Here is a 25,533-nt window from a genome sequence, read left to right on the forward strand (position 1 = left end):
GGAGAGTACACTGACCCACAGAGAGCGGACCCTGAGGAACCGTGACGTCTGCTGGATCCAAGAACAATCGACATCGCACAAAGTACCCAACGTGAAGTTGGAGGGACGGCCTCTCACGTTCCTCTCCCGTGAGGATGACGGCAGACGTTCCCAACAGGCTCTTCAGCAAACTCACACCAGGAACGGAGCAAAGGAACCACAACAACCACAAGCCCACGCCAAGCAGTTCGGGAAGGAGTCGGCTGAGCCGGGAGACTTCAGTGTGGGCTTCAGGGTCTCCCTCCGAGTGTTACTTGCAGAAACACACCGTGAGAGCCCTGCAGTCCTCGGCCCGGAAGCACCGAAGGCTTCTGGAGGCTCCACCAAAGATGAGAGCTGAGTGTGGAGAAGCCCGAAGGCTCCTGGGGAAGACTATGCTTTCGGAGAAGGAAATGACACAGCACATACGCCACGGAACACACCGGAGACGAGGCCCGGAGAGGCTGCTGCACACACACGTCAACGTTTCCAGAAACAGTTACGGCTGAAAACGACCACAGCGCTTACCTGGCCCTGGTCCTCAAGCTCCGTGGGGCAGGAAGAGCTGCCGTTGCTCCCTGGAGCGCGGGGCCAGGTCCCGGATCTGAGAAAGGCCAGGGAGGAGGGACGAGGTTTAGTCCCGCTTGCACAGCCTGTGAGGAAGGAAACCGGACCCCCCGCGCCTTCCTCCAGAAAGAGTCTGAGGCGCTTTCCCAGCCTCAGGGCCCTCGCCGGCGGCAGAGGGCTCCCCACACGCCTCAGGTGACCCCGGAGGAGGAGGGGGAGACGCGTCCCCTGACCCTTGAGGAAGACACCGCAGGGCCCGCTTCAGGAATTTTCATGACTCCTCAGCTCAGGGCTCAGCCAGCTGGCAAGAAGGTTAGGGGTGCGCCTCCACCCCCACAGAGCCCGCCTCGTGGTCTCTGGCCAACGCGCATCTGCAGAACCGCTCTTTCTGCCTCGCTGGAGGCAGCCTCTTCCCTTGTCCACAAGACACACCTGCTGCCCGGCTCAGGATGGACACACGACACAGCCCAGGGGACGTACGTCCCCACAAACTCGAGGAACCTTACAAAGTCCTCAGGCAGGTTGACCTACACACTGCCAAGCCCTCAGTAACAACTCTCCATTTAACCCAACAGATCCACAGGAGGAAAGATGAAGATGCTTTCCTGTACCAGTCAACTCATCCTCTTCAGATGACCTTACCGAGTGGGGGAGGTGGAGGCGACGCGCCGGGCCTCACAGGCCGCCACTGCCAGGCGCGGAGAGGTGGCCCTGAGCACGAGGGCATGAACGAAGGTCCCGCCAAGGGAGGAGGCCCTCCTGCCTCCAAGCTGACCTGCGGAACACAAGGTTAAAGGTAGGTGGATGTGGCAGACCCGAAGCACCAACACCAACAGAAGCTGAAAGCCCCTGAAGCAGGGGCAGCGCCTGGCACCCTCCCCGCCCCCAGGTGCCAGGAGAGCAGCATCCGTGCCAGACCGCTCTACCCCTCCGGCTGGGGCTGGCCCAGCTTGGGGAGGAACAAACACCACGGGGATGAACCACTGTCACCACACGTCACCGCCAGTGTCGGCGAAAGCACAAGAGCAAGGGGTCCTGTCCTAGAGGACCGGAGGAGGCCACACCAGACTGAGAAAGGAGCCGACTCCAGGCAGACCGGCATCTCGGTCCAGGACCGGCCTCCACCCTCCTCACCACCCCCAGCACCACAGAAGCTTGTTGGCTCTCTATTCAGAAGAGAGCGCCCGAGAGGGATGGAAAAGCCCGCTCCCCACCTCTGGAAGCCGAGCTGCTCCTGGGGAAAAGCTCTGCCTGCAGGCCCCTGCCCTGCCCGTCCCCGCCTCAGCTTCCCTCCCGACAAAGGGTCATCTCCTCCGCTCGGGTTCTGCCCACGGGTACCAGGACCTCCGGGGCGCTGGGCACCCCCGGGGGCCTGCGTTTTCTGAGGGGAACGGTGTGACCGACAGGACTCGGTTAGGCTCAGCTCTATCTATCGTCACCCACAGGGACGGCAGATTTCTAAGCCCACCGTGAGACGCGGACTAATTTGTGTCCAACGGAAACGTGAGGAGGGGATTCTAAAGGACAGAATGAACACAGACGTGTTTTGATTCCAGTGGTAAAAGCCCGTGACGGGGGGGGATGAGGGAAGGGCCCCGCTCTAACGGCGCCACAGGACACCACAGGACTGCCTTCACCTCAAGGCAAGTGAAGGCCTCTGGGGGCAATGGGTCCTGCAGCGCAGTCCTGATGTTCACTCTTCACTCCTTCGGTGTCCATGCCCATTTCCTACTGCAAATAGGCCATCTCTGATCACTCAGACTATTCTGACCTAGGCTACCACTGCAGGGGTCCAGGAGAGTACACTGACCCACAGAGAGCGGACCCTGAGGAACCGTGACGTCTGCTGGATCCAAGAACAATCGACATCGCACAAAGTACCCAACATGAAGTTGGAGGGACGGCCTCTCACGTTCCTCTCCCGTGAGGATGACGGCAGACGTTCCCAACAGGCTCTTCAGCAAACCCACACCAGGAACGGAGCAAAGGAACCACAACAACCACAAGCCCACGCCAAGCAGTTCGGGAAGGAGTCGGCTGAGCCGGGAGACTTCAGTGTGGGCTTCAGGGTCTCCCTCCGAGTGTTACTTGCAGAAACACACCGTGAGAGCCCTGCAGTCCTCGGCCCGGAAGCACCGAAGGCTTCTGGAGGCTCCACCAAAGATGAGAGCTGAGTGTGGAGAAGCCCGAAGGCTCCTGGGGAAGTCTATGCTTTCGGAGAAGGAAATGACACTGCACATACGCCACGGAACACACCGGAGACGAGGCCCGGAGAGGCTGCTGCACACACACGTCAACGTTTCCAGAAACAGTTACGGCTGAAAACGACCACAGCGCTTACCTGGCCCTGGTCCTCCCACTCCGCGGGGCAGGAGGAGCTGCCGTTGCTCCATGGAGCCGTGGGGCCAGGTCCCGGATCTGAGAAAGGCCAGAGAGGAGGGACGAGGTTTAGTCCCGCTTGCACAGACTGTGAGGAAGGAAAACGGACCCTCCGCGCCTTCCTCCAGAAAGAGTCTGAGGCGCTTTCCCACCCTCAGGGCCCTCGCCGGCGGCAGAGGGCTCCCCACACGCCTCAGGTGACCCCGGAGGATGAGGGGGAGACGCGTCCCCTGACCCTTGAGGAAGACACCGCGGGGCCCGCTTCAGGAATTTTCATGACTCCTCAGCTCAGGGCTCAGCCAGCTGGCATGAAGGTTAGGGGTGCGCCTCCACCCCCACAGAGCCCGACTCGTGGTCTCTGGCCAACGCGCATCTGCAGAACCGCTCTTTCTGCCTCGCTGGAGGCAGCCTCTTCCCTTGTCCACAAGACACACCTGCTGCCCGGCTCAGGATGGACACACGACACAGCCCAGGGGACGTACGTCCCCACAAACTCGAGGAACCTTACAAAGTCCTCAGCCAGGTTGACCCACACACTGCCAAGCCCTCAGTAACATCTCTCCATTTAACCCACAGATGCATAGGAGGAAAGATGAAGATGCTTTCCTGTACCAGTCAACTCATCCTCTTCAGACGACCTTACCGAGTGGGGGAGGTGGAGGCGACGCGCCGGGCCTCACAGGCCGCCACTGCCAGGCGCGGAGAGGTGGCCCTGAGCACGAGGGCATGAATGAAGGTCCCGCCAAGGGAGGAGGCCCTCCTGCCTCCACGCTGACCTGCGGAACACAAGGTTAAAGGTAGGTGGATGTGGCAGACCCGAAGCACCAACACCAACAGAAGCTGAAAGCCCCTGAAGCAGGGGCAGCGCCCGGCACCCTCCCCGCCCCCAGGTGCCAGGAGAGCAGCATCCCTGCCAGACCGCTCTACCCCTCCCGCTGGGGCCGGCCCAGCTTGGGGAGGAACAAACACCACGGGGGTGAACCACTGTCAACACACGTCACCGCCCGTGTCAGCGAAAGCACAAGAGCAAGGGGTCCTGTCCTAGAGGACCGGAGGAGGCAACACCAGACTGAGAAAGGAGCCGACTCCAGGCAGACCGGCATCTCGGTCCAGGACCGGCCTCCACCCTCCTCACCACCCCCAGCACCACAGAAGCTTGTTGGCTCTCTATTCAGAAGAGAGCGCCCGAGAGGGATGGAAAAGCCCGCTCCCCACCTCTGGAAGCCGAGCTGCTCCTGGGGAAAAGCTCTAACTGCAGGCCCCTGCCCTGCCCGTCCCCCGCCTCAACTTCCCTCCCCGACAAAGGGGTCATCTCCTCCGCTCGGGTTCTGCCCACGGGTACCAGGACCTCTGGGGCGCTGGGCACCCCCGGGGGCCTGTGTTTTCTGAGGGGAACGAAGTGACCGACAGGACTCGGTTAGGCTCAGCTCTATCTATCGTCACCCACAGGGACGGCAGATTTCTAAGCCCACCGTGAGACGCGGACTAATTTGTGTCCAACGGAAACGTGAGGAGGGGATTCTAAAGGACAGAATGAACACAGACGTGTTTTGATTCCAGTGGTAAAAGCCCGTGACGGGGGGGGATGAGGGAAGGGCCCCGCTCTAACGGCGCCACAGGACACCACAGGACTGCCTTCACCTCAAGGCAAGTGAAGGCCTCTGGGGGCAATGGGTCCTGCAGCGCAGTCCTGATGTTCACTCTTCACTCCTTCGGTGTCCGTGCCCATTTCCTACTGCAAATAGGCCGTCTCTGATCACTCAGAATATTCTGACCAAGGCTACCACTGCAGGGGTCCAGGAGAGTACACTGACCCACAGAGAGCGGACCCTGAGGAACAGTGACGTCTGCTGGATCCAAGAACATTCGACATCGCACAAAGCACCCAACATGAAGTTGGAGGGACGGCCTCTCACGTTCCTCTCCCGTGAGGATGACGGCACACGTTCCCAACGGGCTCCTCAGCAAACCCACACCAGGAACGGAGCAAAGGAACCACAACAACCACAAGCCCACGCCAAGCAGTTCGGGAAGGAGTCGGCTGAGCCGGGAGACTTCAGTGTGGGCTTCAGGGTCGCCCTCCGAGTGTTACTTGCAGAAACACACCGTGAGAGCCCTGCAGTCCTCGGCACGGAAGCACCGAAGGCTTCTGGAGGCTCCACCAAAGATGAGAGCTGAGTGTGGAGAAGCCCGAAGGCTCCTGGGGAAGACTGTGCTTTCGGAGAAGGAAATGACACAGCACATGCGCCACGGAACACACAAACCGGAGACGAGGCCCGGAGAGGCTGCTGCACACACACGTCAAGGTTTCCAGAAACAGTTACTGCTGAAAACGACCACAGCGCTTACCTGGCCCTGGTCCTCAAGCTCCGTGGGGCAGGAAGAGCTGCCGTTGCTCCCTGGAGCCGCGGGGCCAGGTCCCGGATCTGAGAAAGGCCAGAGAGGAGGGACGAGGTTTAGTCCCGCTTGCACAGACTGTGAGGAAGGAAAACGGACCCTCCGCGCCTTCCTCCAGAAAGAGTCTGAGGCGCTTTCCCAGCCTCAGGGCCCTCGCCGGCGGCAGAGGGCTCCCCACACGCCTCAGGTGACCCCGGAGGAGGAGGGGGAGACGCGTCCCCTGACCCTTGAGGAAGACACCGCAGGGCCCGCTTCAGGAATTTTCATGACTCCTCAGCTCAGGGCTCAGCCAGCTGGCAAGAAGGTTAGGGGTGCGCCTCCACCCCCACAGAGCCCACCTCGTGGTCTCTGGCCAACGCGCATCTGCAGAACCGCTCTTTCTGCCTCGCTGGAGGCAGCCTCTTCCCTTGTCCACAAGACACACCTGCTGCCCGGCTCAGGATGGACACACGACACAGCCCAGGGGACGTACGTCCCCACAAACTCGAGGAACCTTACAAAGTCCTCAGGCAGGTTGAACTACACACTGCCAAGCCCTCAGTAACATCTCTCCATTTAACCCAACAGATCCACAGGAGGAAAGATGAAGATGCTTTCCTGTACCAGTCAACTCATCCTCTTCAGATGACCTTACCGAGTGGGGGAGGTGGAGGCGACGCGCCGGGCCTCACAGGCCGCCACTGCCAGGCGCGGAGAGGTGGCCTTGAGCACGAGGGCATGAACGAAGGTCCCGCCAAGGGAGGAGGCCCTCCTGCCTCCAAGCTGACCTGCGGAACACAAGGTTAAAGGTAGGTGGATGTGGCAGACCCGAAGCACCAACACCAACAGAAGCTGAAAGCCCCTGAAGCAGGGGCAGCGCCTGGCACCCTCCCCGCCCCCAGGTGCCAGGAGAGCAGCATCCGTGCCAGACCGCTCTACCCCTCCGGCTGGGGCTGGCCCAGCTTGGGGAGGAACAAACACCACGGGGATGAACCACTGTCACCACACGTCACCGCCAGTGTCGGCGAAAGCACAAGAGCAAGGGGTCCTGTCCTAGAGGACCGGAGGAGGCCACACCAGACTGAGAAAGGAGCCGACTCCAGGCAGACCGGCATCTCGGTCCAGGACCGGCCTCCACCCTCCTCACCACCCCCAGCACCACAGAAGCTTGTTGGCTCTCTATTCAGAAGAGAGCGCCCGAGAGGGATGGAAAAGCCCGCTCCCCACCTCTGGAAGCCGAGCTGCTCCTGGGGAAAAGCTCTGCCTGCAGGCCCCTTCCCTGCCCGTCCCCCGCCTCAGCTTCCCTCCCCGACAAAGGGGTCATCTCCTCCGCTCGGGTTCTGCCCACGGGTACCAGGACCTCCGGGGCGCTGGGCACCCCCGGGGGCCTGCGTTTTCTGAGGGGAACGGTGTGACCGACAGGACTCGGTTAGGCTCAGCTCTATCTATCGTCACCCACAGGGACGGCAGATTTCTAAGCCCACCGTGAGACGCGGACTAATTTGTGTCCAACGGAAACGTGAGGAGGGGATTCTAAAGGACAGAATGAACACAGACGTGTTTTGATTCCAGTGGTAAAAGCCCGTGACGGGGGGGGATGAGGGAAGGGCCCCGCTCTAACGGCGCCACAGGACACCACAGGACTGCCTTCACCTCAAGGCAAGTGAAGGCCCCGGGGGCAATGGGTCCTGCAGCGCAGTCCTGATGTTCACTCTTCACTCCTTCGGTGTCCGTGCCCATTTCCTACTGCAAATAGGCCGTCTCTGATCACTCAGACTATTCTGACCTAGGCTACCACTGCAGGGGTCCAGGAGAGTACACTGACCCACAGAGAGCGGACCCTGAGGAACCGTGACGTCTGCTGGATCCAAGAACAATCGACATCGCACAAAGTACCCAACGTGAAGTTGGAGGGACGGCCTCTCACGTTCCTCTCCCGTGAGGATGACGGCAGACGTTCCCAACAGGCTCTTCAGCAAACCCACACCAGGAACGGAGCAAAGGAACCACAACAACCACAAGCCCACGCCAAGCAGTTCGGGAAGGAGTCGGCTGAGCCGGGAGACTTCAGTGTGGGCTTCAGGGTCTCCCTCCGAGTGTTACTTGCAGAAACACACCGTGAGAGCCCTGCAGTCCTCGGCCCGGAAGCACCGAAGGCTTCTGGAGGCTCCACCAAAGATGAGAGCTGAGTGTGGAGAAGCCCGAAGGCTCCTGGGGAAGACTATGCTTTCGGAGAAGGAAATGACACAGCACATACGCCACGGAACACACCGGAGACGAGGCCCGGAGAGGCTGCTGCACACACACGTCAACGTTTCCAGAAACAGTTACGGCTGAAAACGACCACAGCGCTTACCTGGCCCTGGTCCTCAAGCTCCGTGGGGCAGGAAGAGCTGCCGTTGCTCCCTGGAGCCGCGGGGCCAGGTCCCGGATCTGAGAAAGGCCAGAGAGGAGGGACGAGGTTTAGTCCCGCTTGCACAGACTGTGAGGAAGGAAAACGGACCCTCCGCGCCTTCCTCCAGAAAGAGTCTGAGGCGCTTTCCCAGCCTCAGGGCCCTCGCCGGCGGCAGAGGGCTCCCCACACGCCTCAGGTGACCCCGGAGGAGGAGGGGGAGACGCGTCCCCTGACCCTTGAGGAAGACACCGCAGGGCCCGCTTCAGGAATTTTCATGACTCCTCAGCTCAGGGCTCAGCCAGCTGGCAAGAAGGTTAGGGGTGCGCCTCCACCCCCACAGAGCCCGCCTCGTGGTCTCTGGCCAACGCGCATCTGCAGAACCGCTCTTTCTGCCTCGCTGGAGGCAGCCTCTTCCCTTGTCCACAAGACACACCTGCTGCCCGGCTCAGGATGGACACACGACACAGCCCAGGGGACGTACGTCCCCACAAACTCGAGGAACCTTACAAAGTCCTCAGGCAGGTTGACCTACACACTGCCAAGCCCTCAGTAACAACTCTCCATTTAACCCAACAGATCCACAGGAGGAAAGATGAAGATGCTTTCCTGTACCAGTCAACTCATCCTCTTCAGATGACCTTACCGAGTGGGGGAGGTGGAGGCGACGCGCCGGGCCTCACAGGCCGCCACTGCCAGGCGCGGAGAGGTGGCCCTGAGCACGAGGGCATGAACGAAGGTCCCGCCAAGGGAGGAGGCCCTCCTGCCTCCAAGCTGACCTGCGGAACACAAGGTTAAAGGTAGGTGGATGTGGCAGACCCGAAGCACCAACACCAACAGAAGCTGAAAGCCCCTGAAGCAGGGGCAGCGCCTGGCACCCTCCCCGCCCCCAGGTGCCAGGAGAGCAGCATCCGTGCCAGACCGCTCTACCCCTCCGGCTGGGGCTGGCCCAGCTTGGGGAGGAACAAACACCACGGGGATGAACCACTGTCACCACACGTCACCGCCAGTGTCGGCGAAAGCACAAGAGCAAGGGGTCCTGTCCTAGAGGACCGGAGGAGGCCACACCAGACTGAGAAAGGAGCCGACTCCAGGCAGACCGGCATCTCGGTCCAGGACCGGCCTCCACCCTCCTCACCACCCCCAGCACCACAGAAGCTTGTTGGCTCTCTATTCAGAAGAGAGCGCCCGAGAGGGATGGAAAAGCCCGCTCCCCACCTCTGGAAGCCGAGCTGCTCCTGGGGAAAAGCTCTGCCTGCAGGCCCCTGCCCTGCCCGTCCCCCGCCTCAGCTTCCCTCCCCGACAAAGGGGTCTTCTCCTCCGCTCGGGGTCTGCCCACGGGCACCAGGACCTCTGGGGCGCTGGGCACCCCCGGGGGCCTGCGTTTTCTGAGGGGAACGGTGTGACCGACAGGACTCGGTTAGGCTCAGCTCTATCTATCGTCACCCACAGGGACGGCAGATTTCTAAGCCCACCGTGAGACGCGGACTAATTTGTGTCCAACGGAAACGTGAGGAGGGGATTCTAAAGGACAGAATGAACACAGACGTGTTTTGATTCCAGTGGTAAAAGCCCGTGACGGGGGGGGATGAGGGAAGGGCCCCGCTCTAACGGCGCCACAGGACACCACAGGACTGCCTTCACCTCAAGGCAAGTGAAGGCCTCTGGGGGCAATGGGTCCTGCAGCGCAGTCCTGATGTTCACTCTTCACTCCTTCGGTGTCCGTGCCCATTTCCTACTGCAAATAGGCCATCTCTGATCACTCAGACTATTCTGACCTAGGCTACCACTGCAGGGGTCCAGGAGAGTACACTGACCCACAGAGAGCGGACCCTGAGGAACCGTGACGTCTGCTGGATCCAAGAACAATCGACATCGCACAAAGTACCCAACATGAAGTTGGAGGGACGGCCTCTCACGTTCCTCTCCCGTGAGGATGACGGCAGACGTTCCCAACAGGCTCTTCAGCAAACCCACACCAGGAACGGAGCAAAGGAACCACAACAACCACAAGCCCACGCCAAGCAGTTCGGGAAGGAGTCGGCTGAGCCGGGAGACTTCAGTGTGGGCTTCAGGGTCACCCTCCGAGTGTTACTTGAAGAAACACACCGTGAGAGCCCTGTAGTCCTCGGCCCGGAAACACCGAAGGCTTCTGGAGGCTCCACCAAAGATGAGAGCTGAGTGTGGAGAAGCCCGAAGGCTCCTGGGGAAGACTGTGCTTTCGGAGAAGGAAATGACACAGCACATGCGCCACGGAACACACAAACCGGAGACGAGGCCCGGAGAGGCTGCTGCACACACACGTCAAGGTTTCCAGAAACAGTTACTGCTGAAAACGACCACAGCGCTTACCTGGCCCTGGTCCTCAAGCTCCGTGGGGCAGGAAGAGCTGCCGTTGCTCCCTGGAGCCGCGGGGCCAGGTCCCGGATCTGAGAAAGGCCAGAGAGGAGGGACGAGGTTTAGTCCCGCTTGCACAGACTGTGAGGAAGGAAAACGGACCCTCCGCGCCTTCCTCCAGAAAGAGTCTGAGGCGCTTTCCCAGCCTCAGGGCCCTCGCCGGCGGCAGAGGGCTCCCCACACGCCTCAGGTGACCCCGGAGGAGGAGGGGGAGACGCGTCCCCTGACCCTTGAGGAAGACACCGCAGGGCCCGCTTCAGGAATTTTCATGACTCCTCAGCTCAGGGCTCAGCCAGCTGGCAAGAAGGTTAGGGGTGCGCCTCCACCCCCACAGAGCCCGCCTCGTGGTCTCTGGCCAAGGCGCATCTGCAGAACCGCTCTTTCTGCCTCGCTGGAGGCAGCCTCTTCCCTTGTCCACAAGACACACCTGCTGCCCGGCTCAGGATGGACACACGACACAGCCCAGGGGACGTACGTCCACACAAACTCGAGGAACCTTACAAAGTCCTCAGCCAGGTTGACCCACACACTGCCAAGCCCTCAGTAACATCTCTCCATTTAACCCACAGATGCATAGGAGGAAAGATGAAGATGCTTTCCTGTACCAGTCAACTCATCCTCTTCAGACGACCTTACCGAGTGGGGGAGGTGGAGGCGACGCGCCGGGCCTCACAGGCCGCCACTGCCAGGCGCGGAGAGGTGGCCCTGAGCACGAGGGCATGAATGAAGGTCCCGCCCAGGGAGGAGGCCCTCCTGCCTCCACGCTGACCTGCGGAACACAAGGTTAAAGGTAGGTGGATGTGGCAGACCCGAAGCACCAACACCAACAGAAGCTGAAAGCCCCTGAAGCAGGGCAGCGCCCGGCACCCTCCCCGCCCCCAGGTGCCAGGAGAGCAGCATCCGTGCTAGACCGCTCTACCCCTCCCGCTGGGGCCGGCCCAGCTTGGGGAGGAACAAACACCACGGGGGTGAACCACTGTCAACACACTTCACCGCCCGTGTCGGAGAAAGCACAAGAGCAAGGGGTCCTGTCCTAGAGGACCGGAGGAGGCAACACCAGACTGAGAAAGGAGCCGACTCCAGGCAGACCGGCATCTCGGTCCAGGACCGGCCTCCACCCTCCTCACCACCCCCAGCACCACAGAAGCTTGTTGGCTCTCTATTCAGAAGAGAGCGCCCGAGAGGGATGGAAAAGCCCGCTCCCCACCTCTGGAAGCCGAGCTGCTCCTGGGGAAATGCTCTAACTGCAGGCCCCTGCCCTGCCCGTCCCCCGCCTCAGCTTCCCTCCCCGACAAAGGGGTCGTCTCCTCCGCTCGGGTTCTGCCCACGGGTACCAGGACCTCTGGGGCGCTGGGCACCCCCGGGGGCCTGTGTTTTCTGAGGGGAACGAAGTGACCGACAGGACTCGGTTAGGCTCAGCTCTATCTTTCATCACCCACAGGGAATGCAGATTTCTAAGCCCACCGTGAGACGCGGACTGATTTGTGTCCAACGGAAACGTGAGGAGGGGATTCTAAAGGACAGAATGAACACAGACGTGTTTTGATTCCTGTGGTAAAACCCCGTGACGGGGGGGGGGATGAGGGAAGGGCCCCGCCCTAACGGCGCCACAGGACACCACAGGACTGCCTTCACCTCAAGGCAAGTGAAGGCCTCTGGGGGCAATGGGTCCTGCAGCGCAGTCCTGATGTTCACTCTTCACTCCTTCGGTGTCCGTGCCCATTTCCTACTGCAAATAGGCCGTCTCTGATCACTCAGACTATTCTGACCTAGGCTACCACTGCAGGGGTCCAGGAGAGTACACTGACGCACAGAGAGCGGACCCTGAGGAACCGTGACGTCTGCTGGATCCAAGAACATTCGACATCGCACAAAGTACCCAACATGAAGTTGGAGGGACGGCCTCTCACGTTCCTCTCCCGTGAGGATGACGGCACACGTTCCCAACAGGCTCCTCAGCAAACCCACACCAGGAACGGAGCAAAGGAACCACAACAACCACAAGCCCACGCCAAGCAGTTCGGGAAGGAGTCGGCTGAGCCGGGAGACTTCAGTGTGGGCTTCAGGGTCGCCCTCCGAGTGTTACTTGCAGAAACACACCGTGAGAGCCCTGCAGTCCTCGGCCCGGAAGCACCGAAGGCTTCTGGAGGCGCCACCAAAGATGAGAGCTGAGTGTGGAGAAGCCCGAAGGCTCCTGGGGAAGACTGTGCTTTCGGAGAAGGAAATGACACAGTACATGCGCCACGGAACACACAAACCGGAGACGAGGCCCGGAGAGGCTGCTGCACGCACACGTCAACGTTTCCAGAAACAGTTACGGCTGAAAACGACCACAGCGCTTACCTGGCCCTGGTCCTCAAGCTCCGTGGGGCAGGAGGAGCTGCCGTTGCTCCCTGGAGCCGCGGGGCCAGGTCCCGGATCTGAGAAAGGCCAGAGAGGAGGGACGAGGTTTAGTCCCGCTTGCACGGACTGTGAGGAAGGAAAACGGACCCTCCGCGCCTTCCTCCAGAAAGAGTCTGAGGCGCTTTCCCAGCCTCAGGGCCCTCGCCGGCGGCAGAGGGCTCCCCACACGCCTCAGGTGACCCCGGAGGAGGAGGGGGAGACGCGTCCCCTGACCCTTGAGGAAGACACCGCGGGGCCCGCTTCAGGAATTTTCATGACTCCTCAGCTCAGGGCTCAGCCAGCTGGCAAGAAGGTTAGGGGTGCGCCTCCACCCCCACAGAGCCCGCCTCGTGGTCTCTGGCCAACGCGCATCTGCAGAACCGCTCTTTCTGCCTCGCTGGAGGCAGCCTCTTCCCTTGTCCACAAGACACACCTGCTGACCGGCTCAGGATGGACACACGACACAGCCCAGGGGACGTACGTCCCCACAAACTCGAGGAACCTTACAAAGTCCTCAGCCAGGTTGACCTACACACTGCCAAGCCCTCAGTAATATCTCTCCATTTAACCCAACAGATCCACAGGAGGAAAGATGAAGATGCTTTCCTGTACCAGTCAACTCATCCTCTTCAGATGACCTTACCGAGTGGGGGAGGTGGAGGCGACGCGCCGGGCCTCACAGGCCGCCACTGCCAGGCGCGGAGAGGTGGCCCTGAGCACGAGGGCATGAACGAAGGTCCCGCCAAGGGAGGAGGCCCTCCTGCCTCCAAGCTGACCTGCGGAACACAAGGTTAAAGGTAGGTGGATGTGGCAGACCCGAAGCACCAACACCAACAGAAGCTGAAAGCCCCTGAAGCAGGGGCAGGGCGTGGCACCCTCCCGCCCCAGGTGCCAGGAGAGCAGCATCCGTGCCAGACCGCTCTACCCCTCCGGCTGGGGCTGGCCCAGCAGGGAGGAACAAACACCACGAGGGATGAACCACTGTCACCACACGTCACCGCCAGTGTCGGGCGAAAGCACAAGAGCAAGGGGTCCTGTCCTAGAGGACCGGAGGAGGCCACACCAGACTGAGAAAGGAGCCGACTCCAGGCAGACCGGCATCTCGGTCCAGGACCGGCCTCCACCCTCCTCACCACCCCCAGCACCACAGAAGCTTGTTGGCTCTCTATTCAGAAGAGAGCGCCCGAGAGGGATGGAAAAGCCCGCTCCCCACCTCTGGAAGCCGAGCTGCTCCTGGGGAAAAGCTCTGCCTGCAGGCCCCTGCCCTGCCCGTCCCCCGCCTCAGCTTCCCTCCCCGACAAAGGGGTCATCTCCTCCGCTCGGGTTCTGCCCACGGGTACCAGGACCTCCGGGGCGCTGGGCACCCCCGGGGGCCTGCGTTTTCTGAGGGGAACGGTGTGACCGACAGGACTCGGTTAGGCTCAGCTCTATCTATCGTCACCCACAGGGACGGCAGATTTCTAAGCCCACCGTGAGACGCGGACTAATTTGTGTCCAACGGAAACGTGAGGAGGGGATTCTAAAGGACAGAATGAACACAGACGTGTTTTGATTCCAGTGGTAAAAGCCCGTGACGGGGGGGGATGAGGGAAGGGCCCCGCTCTAACGGCGCCACAGGACACCACAGGACTGCCTTCACCTCAAGGCAAGTGAAGGCCTCTGGGGGCAATGGGTCCTGCAGCGCAGTCCTGATGTTCACTCTTCACTCCTTCGGTGTCCGTGCCCATTTCCTACTGCAAATAGGCCGTCTCTGATCACTCAGACTATTCTGACATAGGCTACCACTGCAGGGGTCCAGGAGAGTACACTGACGCACAGAGAGCGGACCCTGAGGAACCGTGACGTCTGCTGGATCCAAGAACAATCGACATCGCACAAAGTACCCAACGTGAAGTTGGAGGGACGGCCTCTCACGTTCCTCTCCCGTGAGGATGACGGCAGACGTTCCCAACAGGCTCCTCAGCAAACCCACACCAGGAACGGAGCAAAGGAACCACAACAACCACAAGCCCACGCCAAGCAGTTCGGGAAGGAGTCGGCTGAGCCGGGAGACTTCAGTGTGGGCTTCAGGGTCTCCCTCCGAGTGTTACTTGCAGAAACACACCGTGAGAGCCCTGCAGTCCTCGGCCCGGAAGCACCGAAGGCTTCTGGAGGCTCCACCAAAGATGAGAGCTGAGTGTGGAGAAGCCCGAAGGCTCCTGGGGAAGACTATGCTTTCGGAGAAGGAAATGACACAGCACATACGCCACGGAACACACCGGAGACGAGGCCCGGAGAGGCTGCTGCACACACACGTCAACGTTTCCAGAAACAGTTACGGCTGAAAACGACCACAGCGCTTACCTGGCCCTGGTCCTCCCACTCCGCGGGGCAGGAGGAGCTGCCGTTGCTCCATGGAGCCGTGGGGCCAGGTCCCGGATCTGAGAAAGGCCAGAGAGGAGGGACGAGGTTTAGTCCCGCTTGCACAGACTGTGAGGAAGGAAAACGGACTCTCCGCGCCTTCCTCCAGAAAGACTCTGAGGCGCTTTCCCACCCTCAGGGCCCTCGCCGGCGGCAGAGGGCTCCCCACATGCCTCAGGTGACCCCGGAGGATGAGGGGGAGACGCGTCCCCTGACCCTTGAGGAAGACACCGCGGGGCCCGCTTCAGGAATTTTCATGACTCCTCAGCTCAGGGCTCAGCCAGCTGGCATGAAGGTTAGGGGTGCGGCTCCACCCCCACAGAGCCCGCCTCGTGGTCTCTGGCCAACGCGCATCTGCAGAACCGCTCTTTCTGCCTCGCTGGAGGCAGCCTCTTCCCTTGTCCACAAGACACACCTGCTGCCCGGCTCAGGATGGACACACGACACAGCCCAGGGGACGTACGTCCCCACAAACTCGAGGAACCTTACAAAGTCCTCAGCCAGGTTGACCCACACACTGCCAAGCCCTCAGTAACATCTCTCCATTTAACCCACAGATGCATAGGAGGAAAGATGAAGATGCTTTCCTGTACCAGTCAACTCATCCTCTTCAGACGACCTTACCGAGTGGGGGAGGTGGAGGCGACGCGCTGGGCCTCACAGGCCGCCACTGCCAGGCGCGGAGAGGTGGCCCTGAGCACGAGGGCATGAATGAAGGTCCCGCCCAGGGAGGAGGCCCTCCTGCCTCCACGCTGACCTGCGGAACACAAGGTTAAAGGTAGGTGGATGTGGCAGACCCGAAGCACCAACACCAACAGAAGCTGAAAGCCCCTGAAGCAGGGGCAGCGCCCGGCACCCTCCCCGCCCCCAGGTGCCAGGAGAGCAGCATCCCTGCCAGACCGCTCTACCCCTCCCGCTGGGGCCGGCCCAGCTTGGGGAGGAACAAACACCACGGGGGTGAACCACTGTCAACACACGTCACCGCCCGTGTCAGCGAAAGCACAAGAGCAAGGGGTCCTGTCCTAGAGGACCGGAGGAGGCAACACCAGACTGAGAAAGGAGCCGACTCCAGGCAGACCGGCATCTCGGTCCAGGACCGGCCTCCACCCTCCTCACCACCCCCAGCACCACAGAAGCTTGTTGGCTCTCTATTCAGAAGAGAGCGCCCGAGAGGGATGGAAAAGCCCGCTCCCCACCTCTGGAAGCCGAGCTGCTCCTGGGGAAAAGCTCTGCCTGCAGGCCCCTGCCCTGCCCGTCCCCCGCCTCAACTTCCCTCCCCGACAAAGGGGTCATCTCCTCCGCTCGGGTTCTGCCCACGGGTACCAGGACCTCTGGGGCGCTGGGCACCCCCGGGGGCCTGCGTTTTCTGAGGGGAACGGTGTGACCGACAGGACTCGGTTAGGCTCAGCTCTATCTATCGAAACCCACAGGGAATGCAGATTTCTAAGCACACCGTGAGACGCGGACTAATTTGTGTCCAACGGAAACGTGAGGAGGGGATTCTAAAGGACAGAATGAACACAGACGTGTTTTGATTCCAGTGGTAAAAGCCCGTGACGGGGGGGGATGAGGGAAGGGCCCCGCTCTAACCGCGCCACAGGACACCACAGGACTGCCTTCACCTCAAGGCAAGTGAAGGCCTCTGGGGGCAATGGGTCCTGCAGCGCAGTCCTGATGTTCACTCTTCACTCCTTCGGTGTCCGTGCCCATTTCCTACTGCAAATAGGCCGTCTCTGATCACTCAGACTATTCTGACCTAGGCTACCACTGCAGGGGTCCAGGAGAGTACACTGACCCACAGAGAGCGGACCCTGAGGAACCGTGACGTCTGCTGGATCCAAGAACATTCGACATCGCACAAAGTACCCAACATGAAGTTGGAGGGACGGCCTCTCACGTTCCTCTCCCGTGAGGATGACGGCACACGTTCCCAACAGGCTCTTCAGCAAACCCACACCAGGAACGGAGCAAAGGAACCACAACAACCACAAGCCCACGCCAAGCAGTTCGGGAAGGAGTCGGCTGAGCCGGGAGACTTCAGTGTGGGCTTCAGGGTCGCCCTCCGAGTGTTACTTGCAGAAACACACCGTGAGAGCCCTGCAGTCCTCGGCCCGGAAGCACCGAAGGCTTCTGGAGGCGCCACCAAAGATGAGAGCTGAGTGTGGAGAAGCCCGAAGGCTCCTGGGGAAGACTGTGCTTTCGGAGAAGGAAATGACACAGTACATGCGCCACGGAACACACAAACCGGAGACGAGGCCCGGAGAGGCTGCTGCACGCACACGTCAACGTTTCCAGAAACAGTTACGGCTGAAAACGACCACAGCGCTTACCTGGCCCTGGTCCTCAAGCTCCGTGGGGCAGGAAGAGCTGCCGTTGCTCCCTGGAGCCGCGGGGCCAGGTCCCGGATCTGAGAAAGGCCAGACGGAGGGACGAGGTTTAGTCCCGCTTGCACAGACTGCGAGGAAGTAAAACGGACCCTCCGCGCCTTCCTCCAGAAAGAGTCTGAGGCGCTTTTCCACCCTCAGGGCCCTCGCCGGCGGCAGAGGGCTCCACACACGCCTCAGGTGACCCCGGGGGATGAGGGGGAGACACGTCCCCTGACCCTTGAGGAAGACACCGCAGGGCCCGCTTCAGGAATTTTCATGACTCCTCAGCTCAGGGCTCAGCCAGCTGGCAAGAAGGTTAGGGGTGCGCCTCCAACCCCACAGAGCACGCCTCGTGGTCTCTGGCCAGCAGCGCATCCGCAGAACCGCTCTTTCTGCCTCGCTGGAGGCAGCCTCTTCCCTTGTCCACAAGACACACCTTCTGCCCGGCTCAGGATGGACACACGACACAGCCCAGGGGACGTACGTCCCCACAAACTCGAGGAACCTTACAAAGTCCTCAGCCAGGTTGACCTACACACTGCCAAGCCCTCAGTAATATCTCTCCATTTAACCCAACAGATCCACAGGAGGAAAGATGAAGATGCTTTCCTGTACCAGTCAACTCATCCTCTTCAGATGACCTTACCGAGTGGGGGAGGTGGAGGCGACGCGCCGGGCCTCACAGGCCGCCACTGCCAGGCGCGGAGAGGTGGCCCTGAGCACGAGGGCATGAACGAAGGTCCCGCCAAGGGAGGAGGCCCTCCTGCCTCCAAGCTGACCTGCGGAACACAAGGTTAAAGGTAGGTGGATGTGGCAGACCCGAAGCACCAACACCAACAGAAGCTGAAAGCCCCTGAAGCAGGGGCAGCGCCTGGCACCCTCCCCGCCCCCAGGTGCCAGGAGAGCAGCATCCGTGCCAGACCGCTCTACCCCTCCGGCTGGGGCTGGCCCAGCTTGGGGAGGAACAAACACCACGGGGATGAACCACTGTCACCACACGTCACCGCCAGTGTCGGCGAAAGCACAAGAGCAAGGGGTCCTGTCCTAGAGGACCGGAGGAGGCCACACCAGACTGAGAAAGGAGCCGACTCCAGGCAGACCGGCATCTCGGTCCAGGACCGGCCTCCACCCTCCTCACCACCCCCAGCACCACAGAAGCTTGTTGGCTCTCTATTCAGAAGAGAGCGCCCGAGAGGGATGGAAAAGCCCGCTCCCCACCTCTGGAAGCCGAGCTGCTCCTGGGGAAAAGCTCTGCCTGCAGGCCCCTGCCCTGCCCGTCCCCCGCCTCAGCTTCCCTCCCCGACAAAGGGGTCATCTCCTCCGCTCGGGTTCTGCCCACGGGTACCAGGACCTCCGGGGCGCTGGGCACCCCCGGGGGCCTGCGTTTTCTGAGGGGAACGGTGTGACCGACAGGACTCGGTTAGGCTCAGCTCTATCTATCGTCACCCACAGGGAATGCAGATTTCTAAGCCCACCGTGAGACGCGGACTAATTTGTGTCCAACGGAAACGTGAGGAGGGGATTCTAAAGGACAGAATGAACACAGACGTGTTTTGATTCCAGTGGTAAAAGCCAGTGACGGGGGGGGATGAGGGAAGGGCCCCGCTCTAACGGCGCCACAGGACACCACAGGACTGCCTTCACCTCAAGGCAAGTGAAGGCCCCGGGGGCAATGGGTCCTGCAGCGCAGTCCTGATGTTCACTCTTCACTCCTTCGGTGTCCGTGCCCATTTCCTACTGCAAATAGGCCGTCTCTGATCACTCAGACTATTCTGACCTAGGCTACCACTGCAGGGGTCCAGGAGAGTACACTGACGCACAGAGAGCGGACCCTGAGGAACCGTGACGTCTGCTGGATCCAAGAACAATCGACATCGCACAAAGTACCCAACATGAAGTTGGAGGGACGGCCTCTCACGTTCCTCTCCCGTGAGGATCACGGCAGACGTTCCCAACAGGCTCTTCAGCAAACCCACACCAGGAACGGAGCAAAGGAACCACAACAACCACAAGCCCACGCCAAGCAGTTCGGGAAGGAGTCGGCTGAGCCGGGAGACTTCAGTGTGGGCTTCAGGGTCTCCCTCCGAGTGTTACTTGCAGAAACACACCGTGAGAGCCCTGCAGTCCTCGGCACGGAAGCACCGAAGGCTTCTGGAGGCTCCACCAAAGATGAGAGCTGAGTGTGGAGAAGCCCGAAGGCTCCTGGGGAAGACTGTGCTTTCGGAGAAGGAAATGACACAGCACATGCGCCACGGAACACACAAACCGGAGACGAGGCCCGGAGAGGCTGCTGCACACACACGTCAACGTTTCCAGAAACAGTTACGGCTGAAAACGACCACAGCGCTTACCTGGCCCTGGTCCTCAAGCTCCGTGGGGCAGGAAGAGCTGCCGTTGCTCCCTGGAGCCGCGGGGCCAGGTCCCGGATCTGAGAAAGGCCAGAGAGGAGGGACGAGGTTTAGTCCCGCTTGCACAGACTGTGAGGAAGGAAAACGGACCCTCCGCGCCTTCCTCCAGAAAGAGTCTGAGGCGCTTTCCCAGCCTCAGGGCCCTCGCCGGCGGCAGAGGGCTCCCCACACGCCTCAGGTGACCCCGGAGGAGGAGGGGGAGACGCGTCCCCTGACCCTTGAGGAAGACACCGCAGGGCCCGCTTCAGGAATTTTCATGACTCCTCAGCTCAGGGCTCAGCCAGCTGGCAAGAAGGTTAGGGGTGCGCCTCCACCCCCACAGAGCCCGCCTCGTGGTCTCTGGCCAACGCGCATCTGCAGAACCGCTCTTTCTGCCTCGCTGGAGGCAGCCTCTTCCCTTGTCCACAAGACACACCTTCTGCCCGGCTCAGGATGGACACACGACACAGCCCAGGGGACGTACGTCCCCACAAACTCGAGGAACCTTACAAAGTCCTCAGCCAGGTTGACCTACACACTGCCAAGCCCTCAGTAATATCTCTCCATTTAACCCAACAGATCCACAGGAGGAAAGATGAAGATGCTTTCCTGTACCAGTCAACTCATCCTCTTCAGATGACCTTACCGAGTGGGGGAGGTGGAGGCGACGCGCCGGGCCTCACAGGCCGCCACTGCCAGGCGCGGAGAGGTGGCCCTGAGCACGAGGGCATGAACGAAGGTCCCGCCAAGGGAGGAGGCCCTCCTGCCTCCAAGCTGACCTGCGGAACACAAGGTTAAAGGTAGGTGGATGTGGCAGACCCGAAGCACCAACACCAACAGAAGCTGAAAGCCCCTGAAGCAGGGGCAGCGCCTGGCACCCTCCCCGCCCCCAGGTGCCAGGAGAGCAGCATCCGTGCCAGACCGCTCTACCCCTCCGGCTGGGGCTGGCCCAGCTTGGGGAGGAACAAACACCACGGGGATGAACCACTGTCACCACACGTCACCGCCAGTGTCGGCGAAAGCACAAGAGCAAGGGGTCCTGTCCTAGAGGACCGGAGGAGGCCACACCAGACTGAGAAAGGAGCCGACTCCAGGCAGACCGGCATCTCGGTCCAGGACCGGCCTCCACCCTCCTCACCACCCCCAGCACCACAGAAGCTTGTTGGCTCTCTATTCAGAAGAGAGTGCCTGAGAGGGATGGAAAATCCCGCTCCCCACCTCTGGAAGCCGAGCTGCTCCTGGGGAAAAGCTCTAACTGCAGGCCCCTGCCCTGCCCGTCCCCCGCCTCAGCTTCCCTCCCCGACAAAGGGGTCATCTCCTCCGCTCGGGTTCTGCCCACGGGCACCAGGACCTCTGGGGCGCTGGGCACCCCCGGGGGCCTGCGTTTTCTGAGGGGAACGGTGTGACCAACAGGACTCGGTTAGGCTCAGCTCTATGTATCGTCACCCACAGGGAATGCAGATTTCTAAGCCCACCGTGAGACGCGGACTAATTTGTGTCCAACGGAAACGTGAGGAGGGGATTCTACAGGACAGAATGAACACAGACGTGTTTTGATTCCAGTGGTAAAAGCCCGTGACGGGGGGGGATGAGGGAAGGGCCCCGCTCTAACGGCGCCACAGGACACCACAGGACTGCCTTCACCTCAAGGCAAGTGAAGGCCTCTGGGGGCAATGGGTCCTGCAGCGCAGTCCTGATGTTCACTCTTCACTCCTTCGGTGTCCGTGCCCATTTCCTACTGCAAATAGGCCGTCTCTGATCACTCAGACTATTCTGACCTAGGCTACCACTGCAGGGGTCCAGGAGAGTACACTGACCCACAGAGAGCGGACCCTGAGGAACCGTGACGTCTGCTGGATCCAAGAACAATCGACATCGCACAAAGTACCCAACATGAAGTTGGAGGGACGGCCTCTCACGTTCCTCTCCCGTGAGGATGACGGCAGACGTTCCCAACAGGCTCTTCAGCAAACCCACACCAGGAACGGAGCAAAGGAACCACAACAACCACAAGCCCACGCCAAGCAGTTCGGGAAGGAGTCGGCTGAGCCGGGAGACTTCAGTGTGGGCTTCAGTGTCGCCCTCCGAGTGTTACTTGCAGAAACACACCGTGAGAGCCCTGCAGTCCTCGGCCCGGAAGCACCGAAGGCTTCTGGAGGCGCCACCAAAGATGAGAGCTGAGTGTGGAGAAGCCCGAAGGCTCCTGGGGAAGACTGTGCTTTCGGAGAAGGAAATGACACAGCACATGCGCCACGGAACACACAAACCGGAGACGAGGCCCGGAGAGGCTGCTGCACACACACGTCAACGTTTCCAGAAACAGTTACGGCTGAAAACGACCACAGCGCTTACCTGGCCCTGGTCCTCAAGCTCCGTGGGGCAGGAAGAGCTGCCGTTGCTCCCTGGAGCCGCGGGGCCAGGTCCCGGATCTGAGAAAGGCCAGAGAGGAGGGACGAGGTTTAGTCCCGCTTGCACAGACTGTGAGGAAGGAAACCGGACCCTCCGCGCCTTCCTCCAGAAAGAGTCTGAGGCGCTTTCCCAGCCTCAGGGCCCTCGCGCCCGGCAGAGGGCTCCCACACGCCCCAGGTGACCCCGGGGGATGAGGGGGAGACGCGTCCCCTGACCCTTGAGGAAGACACCGCAGGGCCCGCTTCAGGAATTTTCATGACTCCTCAGCTCAGGGCTCAGCCAGCTGGCAAGAAGGTTAGGGGTGCGCCTCCACCCCCACAGAGCCCGCCTCGTGGTCTCTGGCCAAGGCGCATCTGCAGAACCGCTCTTTCTGCCTCGCTGGAGGCAGCCTCTTCCCTTGTCCACAAGACACACCTGCTGCCCGGCTCAGGATGGACACACGACACAGCCCAGGGGACGTACGTCCACACAAACTCGAGGAACCTTACAAAGTCCTCAGCCAGGTTGACCCACACACTGCCAAGCCCTCAGTAACATCTCTCCATTTAACCCACAGATGCATAGGAGGAAAGATGAAGATGCTTTCCTGTACCAGTCAACTCATCCTCTTCAGATGACCTTACCGAGTGGGGGAGGTGGAGGCGACGCGCCGGGCCTCACAGGCCGCCACTGCCAGGCGCGGAGAGGTGGCCCTGAGCCCGAGGGCATGAACGAAGGTCCCGCCCAGGGAGGAGGCCCTCCTGCCTCCACGCTGACCTGCGGAACACAAGGTTAAAGGTAGGTGGATGTGGCAGACCCGAAGCACCAACACCAACAGAAGCTGAAAGCCCCTGAAGCAGGGGCAGCGCCTGGCACCCTCCCCGCCCCCAGGTGCCAGGAGAGCAGCATCAGTGTCAGACCGCTCTACCCCTCCCGCTGGGGCCGGCCCAGCTTGGGGAGGAACAAACACCACGCGAATGAACCACTGTCACCACACTTCACCGCCCGTCTCGGAGAAAGACCAAGAGCAAGGGGTCCTGTTCTAGAGGACCGGAGGAGGCAACACCAGACTGAGAAAGGAGCCGACTCCAGGCAGACCGGCATCTCGGTCCAGGACCGGCCTCCACCCTCCTCACCACCCCCAGCACCACAGAAGCTTGTTGGCTCTCTATTCAGAAGAGAGCGCCCGAGAGGGATGGAAAAGCCCGCTCCCCACCTCTGGAAGCCGAGCTGCTCCTGGGGAAAAGCTCTGCCAGCAGGCCCCTGCCCTGCCCGTCCCCCACCTCAGCTTCCCTCCCCGACAAAGGGGTCATCTCCTCCACTTGGGTTCTGCCCACGGGTACCAGGACCTCTGGGGCGCTGGGCACCCCCGGGGGCCTGCGTTTTCTGAGGGGAACGAAGTGACCGACAGGACTCGGTTAGGCTCAGCTCTATCTATCGAAACCCACAGGGAATGCAGATTTCTAAGCCCACCGTGAGACGCGGACTAATTTGTGTCCAACGGAAACGTGAGGAGGGGATTCTAAAGGACAGAATGAACACAGACGTGTTTTGATTCCAGTGGTAAAACCCCGTAACGGGGCGGGGACGAGGGAAGGGCCCGGCTCTAAAGGCGCCACAGGACACCACAGGACTGCCTTCACCTCAAGGCAAGTGAAGGCCTCTGGGGGCAATGGGTCCTGCAGCGCAGTCTTGATGTTCACACTTCACTCCTTCGGTGTCCGTGCCCATTTCCTACTGCAAATAGGCCGTCTCTGATCACTCAGACTATTCTGACCTAGGCTACCACTGCAGGGGTCCAGGAGAGTACACTGACGCACAGAGAGCGGACCCTGAGGAACCGTGACGTCTGCTGGATCCAAGAACATTCGACATCGCACAAAGTACCCAACATGAAGTTGGAGGGTCGGCCTCTCACGTTCCTCTCCCGTCAGGATGACGGCACACGTTCCCAACAGGCTCCTCAGCAAACCCACACCAGGAACGGAGCAAAGGAACCACAACAACCACAAGCCCACGCCAAGCAGTTCGGGAAGGAGTCGGCTGAGCCGGGAGACTTCAGTGTGGGCTTCAGGGTCGCCCTCCGAGTGTTACTTGCAGAAACACACCGTGAGAGCCCTGCAGTCCTCGGCCCGGAAGCACCGAAGGCTTCTGGAGGCGCCACCAAAGATGAGAGCTGAGTGTGGAGAAGCCCGAAGGCTCCTGGGGAAGACTGTGCTTTCGCAGAAGGAAATGACACAGCACATACGCCACGGAACACACAAACTGGAGACGAGTCCCGGAGAGGCTGCTGCACACACACGTCAACGTTTCCAGAAACAGTTACGGGTGAAAACGACCACAGCGCTTACCTGGCCCTGGTCCTCAAGCTCCGTGGGGCAGGAAGAGCTGCCGTTGCTCCCTGGAGCCGCGGGGCCAGGTCCCGGATCTGAGAAAGGCCAGAGAGGTGGGACGAGGTTTAGTCCCGCTTGCACAGACTGTGAGGAAGGAAAACGGACCCTCCGCGCCTTCCTCCAGAAAGAGTCTGAGGCGCTTTCCCACCCTCAGGGCCCTCGCCGGTGGCAGAGGGCTCCCCACATGCCTCAGGTGACCCCAGAGGATGAGGGGGAGACGCGTCCCCTGACCCTTGAGGAAGACACCGCAGGGCCCGCTTCAGGAATTTTCATGACTCCTCAGCTCAGGGCTCAGCCAGCTGGCAAGAAGGTTAGGGGTGCGCCTCCACCCCCACAGAGCCCGCCTCGTGGTCTCTGGACAACGCGCATCTGCAGAACCGCTCTTTCTGCCTCGCTGGAGGCAGCCTCTTCCCTTGTCCACAAGACACAGCTGCTGCCCGGCTCAGGATGGACACACGACACAGCCCAGGGGACGTACGTCCCCAGAAACTCGAGGAACCTTACAAAGTCCTCAGCCAGGTTGACCCACACACTGCCAAGCCCTCAGTAACATCTCTCCATTTAACCCAACAGATCCATAGGAGGAAAGATGAAGATGCTTTCCTGTACCAGTCAACTCATCCTCTTCAGATGACCTTACCGAGTGGGGGAGGTGGAGGCGACGTGCCGGGCCTCACAGGCCGCCACTGCCAGGCGCCGAGAGGTGGCCCTGAGCCCGAGGGCATGAACGAAGGTCCCGCCCAGGGAGGAGGCCCTCCTGCCTCCACGCTGTCCTGCAGAACACAAGGTTAAAGGTAGGTGGATGTCACAGTTACAAACACCATCAGGATCAAATGCTGGAACCCAGTGATGCAGGACTGTATTTTGTAGTTTCAGAAAACAATCTTAATGTACTTCGCCATACAGGAACGGTTATTTATTTAAAATGTTTGAGATATTTCATTTTATTTTTTGTGTATTTCACCTCAAGTATTAAATATGAGGGCTTTATTTTCAGTTCTGTCATTGAATTAAATTATGGGAGTAACTTTTTAGTGGCTCTTTCTCAATAATAAGGTTATACATTTCCTTTTGCTCCCTATGTTCTT

The 25,533-nt window shown here is 60.7% G+C and overlaps 2 long non-coding RNA genes across 2 annotated transcripts; both read right to left on the bottom strand.

Moving 5' to 3' along the window:
• Positions 1-15,615: 15,615 nt before the first annotated feature.
• Positions 15,616-18,053, bottom strand: LOC147913586 (uncharacterized). Its single transcript, XR_015548543.1, has 3 exons — positions 17,924-18,053; positions 17,242-17,318; positions 15,616-15,668 (listed from the first exon to the last, which is right to left on the bottom strand). It is a non-coding gene; the product is annotated as an uncharacterized LOC147913586 (long non-coding RNA).
• A 3,595-nt stretch (positions 18,054-21,648) lies between these two features.
• LOC147913587 (uncharacterized) lies at positions 21,649-24,475 on the bottom strand. Its single transcript, XR_015548542.1, has 3 exons — positions 24,404-24,475; positions 22,697-22,829; positions 21,649-22,093 (listed from the first exon to the last, which is right to left on the bottom strand). It is a non-coding gene; the product is annotated as an uncharacterized LOC147913587 (long non-coding RNA).
• Between the last annotated feature and the right edge of the window lie 1,058 nt (positions 24,476-25,533).

This window comes from Ceratotherium simum, chromosome 26 (assembly GCF_057802395.1).
Source record: "Ceratotherium simum simum isolate JZ-2026a chromosome 26, ASM5780239v1, whole genome shotgun sequence".
Taxonomy (NCBI): domain Eukaryota; kingdom Metazoa; phylum Chordata; class Mammalia; order Perissodactyla; family Rhinocerotidae; genus Ceratotherium; species Ceratotherium simum.